Genomic DNA, 7,487 nt, shown 5'->3' with positions numbered 1-7,487 from the left:
ATAAGACTCCCTTCCCAGGTGCCAAGGCCATACTGACTCGCTGTATACGTGCTGGTGTGTTTTTTTCCTTTTTTAAACCTCGAAGGAATGTATCCTTGACTTGTTTGATGTTCTTTGTTCTGACAAATTCTAAAACTGCACTGAAAACCATGCCTCTCCGGAGCAGTCTGTCTTCCAGGCCAGAGTCCTCAGTTTGGCTCAAACAAAACTCTTTTTTTTTTTTTTTTTTTTTTTTTTTTTTTTTTTTTTTTTTTTGCGGTACGCGGGCCTCTCACTGTTGTGGCCTCTCCCGTTGCGGAGCACAGGCTCCGGACGCGCAGGCTCAGTGGCCACGGCTCACGGGCCCGGCCGCTCCGCGGCACGTGGGATCTTCCCGGACCGGGGCACGAACCCGTGTCCCCTGCATCGGCAGGCGGACTCTCAACCACTGCGCCACCAGGGAAGCCCAAAACTCTTTTAATAGGAATAGAAAAGAGTTTGTATATTCTGGATACTAATCCTTTGTCAGTTACAAATATTACACATATGCTCTCTCAGTCTGTGGCCTGCCTTTTCACTTTCTTGAAAGAGTCTTTGGTAAACAGAGGTTCTCAATTCTAATATAGTTAAATCTACCAAAAAATTTTTTTAAATACATTTATTTATTTATTTTTGGCTGCGTTGGGTCTTCGTTGCCGCGCGCGGGCTTTCTCTAGTTGCGGCGAGCGGGGGCTACTCCTCTTTGCGGTGCTTGGGCTTCTCATTGTGGGGGCTTCTCTTGTTGCAGAGCGTGAGCTCTAGGGCGTGCGGGCTTCAGTAGTTGTGGCGTGCGGGCTCTAGAGTGCAGGCTCAGTAGCTGTGGCGCACGGGCTTAGTTGCTCCACGGCATGTGGGATCTTCCCGGACCAGGGCTCGAACCCGTGTCCCCTGCATTGGCAGGCGGATTCTTTATTTTTTTTTTGAATTTTTGAATTTTATTTTATGTATTTTTTTATAGAGCACGGGCTTTCTCTAGTTGCGGCGAGTGGGGGCTACTCTTCGTTGCGGTGTGAGGGCTTCTCATTGCAGTGGCTTCTCTTGTTGCAGAGCACGGGCTCTAGGCGCGCTGGCTTTGGTAGTTGCAGCACGCGGGCTCAGTAGTTGTGGCTCGCGGGCTCTAGAGCGCAGGCTCAGTAGCTGTGGCGCACGGGCTTAGTTGCTCCGCGGCACGTGGGATCTTCCTGGACCAGGGCTCGAACCCGTGTCCCCTGCATTGGCAGGCGGATTCTTTATTTTTTTTTTGAATTTTTGAATTTTATTTTATGTATTTTTTTATAGAGCACGTTCTTATTAGTTATCCCTTTTATACATATTAGTGTACATATGTCAGTCCCAATCTCCCAACTCATCACACACCACCACACCCCCGCCACCACCACTTTCCTAACTTGGTGTCCATACGTTTGTGCTCTACATCTGTGTCTCTATTTCTGCCCTGCAAACCGGTTCATCTGTACCATTTTTCTAGGTTCCACATATATGCATTAATATACAATATTTGTTTTTCTCTTTCTGACTTAATTCACTCTGTATGACAGTCTCTAGAGGCAGGCGGATTCTTAACCACTGCGCCACCAGGGAAGCCCCCAGAAAAATTTTTTTTAAGGATTAATGCCTTTTATGTCTGGTTTAAGAAGTCCTTCCGTACCCCAAGGTCAAAAAGAAACTTGCCTATATTTTCTTATAAGAATTTTAAAGTTTCCTTTTTGACATTTAAATTGTTATTTGCTGGGGACTTCCCTGGTGGTCCAGTGGTTAATATTCCACGCTTCCAATGCAGGGGGGCGTGGGCTCAATCCCTGGTCAGGGAACTAAGGTCCCACATGCCAGGGGGCGTGGCCAAATAAATAAATAAAATTGTTATTTGCTAGGGAAGCCCCTGCTCATTCATCTTCTTCCGGGGTGTATTACCTAGCCTTGACCTTTGCTGTTCCGTAAAGCCAACAATAAACCAAATATATAGACCTAGTAAAGAGAGTATGGAATGAAACCTTTTGAAGACAAGTGCAAAAATTCTAAAAAGATAAGCGAGTACATTCCAGCAATATACCAAAAGAACGAGATATTATGTATGACCAAGTAGGATCTAGTCCAGAAATACAAAGGTAGTTCTGAAGCAGGAGCTAGATGGGCCCCAGGCTGAACAGTTTCTCCCCTGTGGACAGAAACTCCATAATAGCAGCAACTCCATTAAAACAGGATGGTGGAGGAGGCTGGCACTGCCCAGATAAGAGATAAGAGGCCACATATTCCCATTCCCGAAGTCAAGGAGACCTCCCCGGCTACACATGCTCAGAAAGGCTCCTTGGAAGTCAAAAAGGGGGGGCGCCACCCCATAGTAAGTAACGCCAACTACCCATAGGCCTCTTCACTGGAATCCATCTTGGCTAGGAGATGTGTACGCACACAGGGGAGGACCCTGAGTTATACCAAATACGGACTCAGAACCAGGCAAAGCAAGACGACTGGCCAGAGGAAACCCGGAAGAAATGCCCCATAAAAGTGATTCAAACCACCACGCGGGCGCGACTCTCTCTCTCTCTGAGCCTGCCCGTGTGTCTATCCACACGTACTGTACTCTTTTTCCTCCTAACAAACACTTTACTTGCTTCACTACTTTCCTCCTCTATGTGGAAATTCATTCCTACACAGCTAACGGGCCACAGGGCCTTGTCACTGGCCACTGGTCCCTGGTGGTCTGGTGGTTAGGGTTCCCCTCTCTCACTGCCGCTGCCTGACCTCAGTCTCTGGCCGGGAACCGAAGCCCTGCTTCAAGGCACTGCAGGCCAAGGCCACCGGAGATCAGTTCAACATGAGAAAGTCTTTTCATAGAAATCATTACCCAGCAAATTAGAGGAAACAGCTTAATCACATCAGTAGGTGCTAAAAGGCATTTGATCAAATTCAATGCTCATTCCTTTAAAGAAGAGTATGAGGTAGATCTTATACTAGTGAAATAAGACAGAAAGAAAAAGACAAATGCCATATGATATCACTTATACGTGGCATCTAAAATATGACGCAAACTTATCTATGAAACAGAAACAGACTCACAGCCATAGAGAACAGACCTGTGGTCGCCAAGGGGGAGGGGGGTGGGGGAGGGAAGGGTTGGGGGTTTGGGGTCAGCAGATGCAAACCAGTATGTATAGGATGGATAAGCGACAAGGTCCTACTGTAGAGCACAGGGAACTATAGTCAGTATCCTGTGATAAACCAGAATGAAAAAGAATATGAAAAAGAATGTATATATTCGTATAACTGAATCACTTTGCTGTACAGCAGAAACTAACACAACATTGTAAATCAACTACAATAAAATAAATTTTTTTTTAAAAGTTCAAGGTACTGAGACAGCGTTTTGACTCTTCTGGTGATGTCACAAAAGCAGTAAGTTGCATGGAACCCCCCCCCCCAAAAAAAAAAACCTTCCATTTTCAGCAAAACTAAGAGACAGATCTCCTCAGCCCCAAGGCAGTTAGAATTCGCGTCGGGCAGAGTCCACAGCGAGGCGGCCCCACCCTGGCGTGTCCCAGATAGACCAGCGCACTCTGTCCGAGCAGGGAGTAGGGAGCTGACTCTGTGATGGTAACCCTATGTCCCTAACTACAGCAAGAGCTATAGGACCTGGGGGACATTGGGAGGAGGCGGACCGAAGCCACCCAGGGGATACGTGCAATTAAAGGGTAAAGAGCGGAGAAAAGCAGCCAAGGGGCAGAAAATCTAAGAAAACACCAGAAACAAAATACACTTCTGTAGGTGAGGGGCTCATCCTGACGTAGTGATCCTACCTGCCTAAAGCAGGAGCTTGGAGATGGGGGTCAAGAGAAAGGAGCGAGCGAAAGCCACGGTGCGGGGGGAGGGGCAGGGCGCGGAGAAGAGTTAAAGAACAGCAAATTGGCCCAGTGCCGGCAGAGCTCAGCAAACACTAATTTATCAATATCTTCTCCTACGGTTAGTGCTTTTTGTGTCCCACCTAAGAAATCTTTCCCAACTCCGAGATCATAAAGATGTTCTCCTGTCGTCTTCTACAAGTCTTGTTATTTTGCCTTTTATTTTTAATTTCCAGTACAACTGAAATTGATTTTTATGTTGTCAGGCAGTGGTCAAGATTTGGTTTTTTTCTTAAAAGAGAAGAAAAAGGCTCTTCCAGGTTCAAGATGCTCTGTAGGGTCTAATCTCTTCCTTTAAAAGGACACAGCATTGAGATGCAAGTCCCTTTGCCGGTGGGGCATTTGCTTCTACAGACTGGGTCTTGGGCGCTTTTAAGTTTTTTTGTTGTTGTTGTTGTTTTGTAGGCGGGCCTCTCACTGTTGCGGCCTCTCCCGTTGCGGAGCACAGGCTCCGGACGCGCAGGCGCAGCGGCCACGGCTCACGGGCCCAGCCGCTCCGCGGCACGTGGGATCCTCCCGGACCGGGACACGAACCCGCGTCCCCTGCGTCGGCAGGCGGACTCCCAACCACCGCGCCACCAGGGAAGCCCGGGCACTTTTAAGTTTTAAGCGAAGTCCTCCAGGAGTAAATGCACCTCACGAGTTCCTGGGCAGGGGATGTTGTGGGTGCTCTCAGCTTGACTACTCTCCACTCCTCTAAGAACTCAAGTGCATTGAAATGCAAGCCCTTTTGAGGGCGGAGGCATTTGCTTATCCATATCGGGGATTGACCATTTTTCTATTGTAAGGGGGCCTTTGGAAATTCTCTGGGCCAGATCACAATTCCTTCCTGGAGGAAATGCACCTCGTGAGTTCCTGGGGGAGGGGCTGCTGTGGACTCTCTCGCTTTGACGATCTTCAATTGACCCTTCCTCTCCTTGCTGCCTTGGGTCCCACCTTCTCTCGAAGTCCCCTCAGCCCACTCTTTCCTGCTGCTGCTGGGGAAGGCTTTGCAAAAACACCTCTGTTCTTGGGAAGGGTGGTGACCCAAAGGGAGGTGGAAGGTAAATGCTTCTTTACCATCTTTGGGTCTCTGGCTGGGCCTGAGAATAAAACTGACACAAGACACATTAACAGGAGACAAGCATACACACTCCACTAAATGTTTACATGTATCTGGGAGCCTTCACAAGAGAATGAAGACCCGAAGAAGTGACCAGAACGGGAAGCTTTTCTACCTTTTAGGCACAGGCATGTTGCATTTGTGAAGAATTGACAAGAGAAAGGGGTTTGGGCTTGGCCGGCAGGTAGTAAAGAAACAACTCGGAATACTAGGGTGAAACTAACAAGGTTTGTACAGATTTCCAGGTGCTCGGAGGCACTTTCGTGGAGGCGGGCTAGCTCCTGCTCTCAGGAAGAAAAAGGCCCAGTACATTTATGACCTTTCACTTTCCTGCCTGGTGGTCACAACCGAGGAAAAGGTCAGTGAGAAGGTTTTTTTCTCCATGTGGATATTCAATGAACACATCTCCATTGAAGCAAAAGTTGCCCTTTCTCCCTGGCTGCGAAGTGTGTTGGAGAAACGTAACTAAAAGCAAAATCTCCCAACCTGGAACACCTCTCCACAGAAGCAGAAAAGATAGAAAACGGGTGTAAAAAGCCTGAAAACAGAATGCTCTGTGCAAACGCAGGCACCCCGCCCGAGGGATGCGGAGACAGAAGGAACGTCTCCAGAGGGGTAGCGGACAACAGCCCCGCCCCCCGCCTCCCGCACTAGCTTTTGCCATTTGGAGTCCGGTCGGCTGAAGTCAGACCCCTCTCCTCTCAGGAAGCCGGGAGGTCTGCAGGGCCAGCCTCTTCCTTGATTACAATTCAAAAAGACACTCCCAGACCCTGGAGGGGGGGAAACATTCCTGAGTTGTGAGAATGACCAGAGGCTTATTCAGCCATTAAAAAGATTTACATACATTTAAAAGGACAGAGGGAGAAATTCTGAAAGAAAATGTCTAGGAAGGGGACTCGCTCACCTTATCTTCTCCCGGGAGAATTAAGGCTCTTACTCTTAATTTGTATTTGTCCTTACAATCGCTTCCCTGTGTTCCTATGAAATAGTAACATTACAATATTTCATTAGCTCCATTGTCCTTTTAAATTTTTCTGGGCAAGGGACAATTTGCAGATGCCTAAAAAGCCAGAAGTAAAAATGTGAGGCAAAACGATTATCAGAATTACAATAGGATGACAGCCACCATGGAGAACAGTATGAAGGTTCCTTAAAAAACTACGAATAGAACTACCATACGACCCAGCAATCCCACTACTGGGCATATACCCTGAGAAAACCATAATTCAAAAAGAGTCATGTACCACAATGTTCATTGCAGCTGTATTTACGATGGCCAGGACATGGAAGCAACCTAAATGCCCATTGACAGACGAATGGGTAAAGAAGATGTGACACATATATACAATGGACTATTACTCAGCCATAAAAAGAAACGAAATTGAATTATTTGTAGTGAGGTGGATGGACCTAGAGTCTGTCATACAGAGTGAAGTCAGTTAGAAGGAGAAAAACAAATACCGTATGCTAACACATATATATGGAATCTAAAAAAAAAAAAAATGGTCAGAAGAACCTAGGGGCAAGATGGGACTAAATATGCAGACCTACTAGAGAATGGACTTGAGGATACGGGGAGGGGGAAGGGTAAGCTGGGACGAAGTGAGAGAGTGGCAGGGACATATATACACTACCAAATGTAAAACAGATAGCCAGTGGGAAGCAGCTGCATAGAACAGGGAGATCAGCTCGGTGCTCTGTGACCACCTAGAGGGGTGGGATAGGGAGGGTGGGAGGGAGACGCAAGAGGGAGGGGATATGGGGAGATATGTGTACGTATATACAGCTGATTCACTTTGTTATTGACACAACAAAGCAAACACAACAATGTAAAGCAATTATACTCCAATAAAGATGTTAAAAAAAATAAAATTTAATTTAAAAAAATTACAGTAGGATGAATTTCACAATTCAGTACCATATTTGCCTTGGAAGAGAACACGCTTTAAATATATCATACCAGTGGGGAAGGGTTAAATCAGATTCTTGGGAAGCAATGCACATTTTCCTTCTTCATAGATTAATTTTAGTAGCTGTTATGACCTCTTTATTAACTGAGCTTTCAAATGGTTAACAATTTGAGTATTATTTTGAAGTTCCTTACAAAGTCTTGTCCAATCCAAGTCTAGAGTAGCTTAACTCTGGAGTTTTAGAATTTACATTTTTAATTAAGAGTTTTTCTTGTGGGCTTCCCTGGTGGCGCAGTGGTTGAGAGTCTGCCTGCCGATGCAGGGGACGCGGGTTCGTGCCCCGGTCCGGGAAGATCCCACGTGATCTGGGCCCGTGAGCCGCGGCCGCTGGGCCTGCGCATCCGGAGCCTGTGCTATGCAACGGGAGAGGCCACGACAGTGAGAGGCCCGCGTACAGAAAAAAAAAAAAAAAGAGTTTTTCTTGTAAGGCCCAATACCTTTCTCCTAAGTTTTCATCAAATATATAGGTAACATCATATTTGCATCACTTGTTACAGAACGATT

The sequence above is a fragment of the Kogia breviceps genome, chromosome X, assembly GCF_026419965.1.
Source record: "Kogia breviceps isolate mKogBre1 chromosome X, mKogBre1 haplotype 1, whole genome shotgun sequence".
NCBI classification, from domain to species: Eukaryota; Metazoa; Chordata; class Mammalia; order Artiodactyla; family Physeteridae; genus Kogia; species Kogia breviceps.
The sequence above is the reverse complement of the archived record's forward strand: the minus strand, read 5'-3'. Positions refer to the sequence as shown.